This window comes from Octodon degus, unplaced genomic scaffold, assembly GCF_000260255.1.
Source record: "Octodon degus isolate 3935 unplaced genomic scaffold, OctDeg1.0 scaffold00019, whole genome shotgun sequence".
In the NCBI taxonomy this organism is placed as follows: domain Eukaryota; kingdom Metazoa; phylum Chordata; class Mammalia; order Rodentia; family Octodontidae; genus Octodon; species Octodon degus.
The window spans coordinates 22078965-22080402 of NW_004524595.1; the positions used below are offsets into that span (position 1 = coordinate 22078965).

The 1438-nt window shown below is 42.7% G+C and overlaps 1 pseudogene; it reads left to right on the plus strand.

The window, feature by feature from the left end:
• Positions 1-566: 566 nt before the first annotated feature.
• On the plus strand, positions 567-1438 carry LOC101568770 (annotated as a pseudogene).

Below are 1438 nucleotides of genomic sequence, written 5' to 3' on the forward strand. Positions count from 1 at the left end.
GATCCTGCACCCGGTGGCTTCTGAAGCTGTATCAGCAAGCCCACATCTCGTGACTACGGTCACACATTGCCAGCTTCCACTAGGCACCTACATATGGCTGCCTCACAGGCATCTCGCACAGTATGTTGAAAGATAAAATGTGAAAGTTAAAGTTTCTCATCATCTGCTCCATAGTTTGTTAACGGCCTTGCTCTCTGGGCTACTACTCCCCAAGCACAGGCATCCATTCTCTCCCTTTCTTGTCACCCCCTTGGTGACTGCTCTTACCCACTACTTGTATTTTACATGTTTTGGTCATCTGAAATGTTTTGTTTGAGGATTTTGTGATGAAATGATGAGATATGCCCCAAAGATATGTTTACATGTTTAATAATTTATTACACCTACAAGAATTAAAGAAATCATATTACAGTGATACATACATACATCCATGTTCATGGCAGCACAGTTCATAATGGCTAACTCTTGGAAGTGGCCTCTATGTCCATCAGTAGAGGAGTGGGAAAAGAAAATGCAGTACTGGCACTTGACTTCCGAGCCAGCACTGGGAGGTCCTGTGAGGAGAGATGCAGGTGAGCTAGCTGCCACCTGAGCCGCCGCGGGGCGACTCCCGGGATCTATCCTATCTGTTGAATAGCTATAGCTATTGTATACCAAAACATAGACAATTGGAGAAGGTACTTATGGAGTTGTTTATAAGGGTAGACATAAAACTACAGGTCAGGTGGTAGCCATGAAGAAAATCAGACTAGAAAGTGAAGAGGAAGGGGCTCCTAGTAATGCCATTAGGGAAATTTCTCTACTAAAAGAACTTGGCCATCCAAACATAGTCTTCAAGGTTATGCAGGATTCTCGGTTCTCTCTCGTTTTTTAATTCCTTTCCGTGGATCTCCAGAAATACTTCAGTTCTATTCCTCCTTGTCAGTTCATGGATGCATCACTTGTTAGGAGTTATTTGTACCAGATCCTTCAGGGTATTCTCTTTTGTCACTTTCGAAGAGTTCTTCACAGAAACTTGAAACCTCAGAATCTGTTGATTGTTGACAAAGGAACAAATAAACTGGCTGACTTTGGCCTTGCTAGCAATTTTGGGATATCTATTAGAGTACATATGCATGAGGTAGTGACACTCTGGTATAGACCCTCAAAAGTGCTGCTGGGGTCTACTGGGGATTGAACTCAGGACCCTGCACTTGCCAGGCAAGTGCTTATTCTACTGAGCTATCTCTCTGGCCTCACAAAAGTGCAGTCTTTGCAGGACTATAAGAATACATTTCCCAAGTGGGAACCCGGAAGCCTGGCAGCACATAACAAAATCTTGGATGAAAATGGCTTGAATTTACTCTCAAAAATGTTAATCTATGATCCTGCTAAACAAATTTCTGGCAAAATGGCACTGAATCATCCATATTTTGATGATTTGGACAGTCAGATTAAG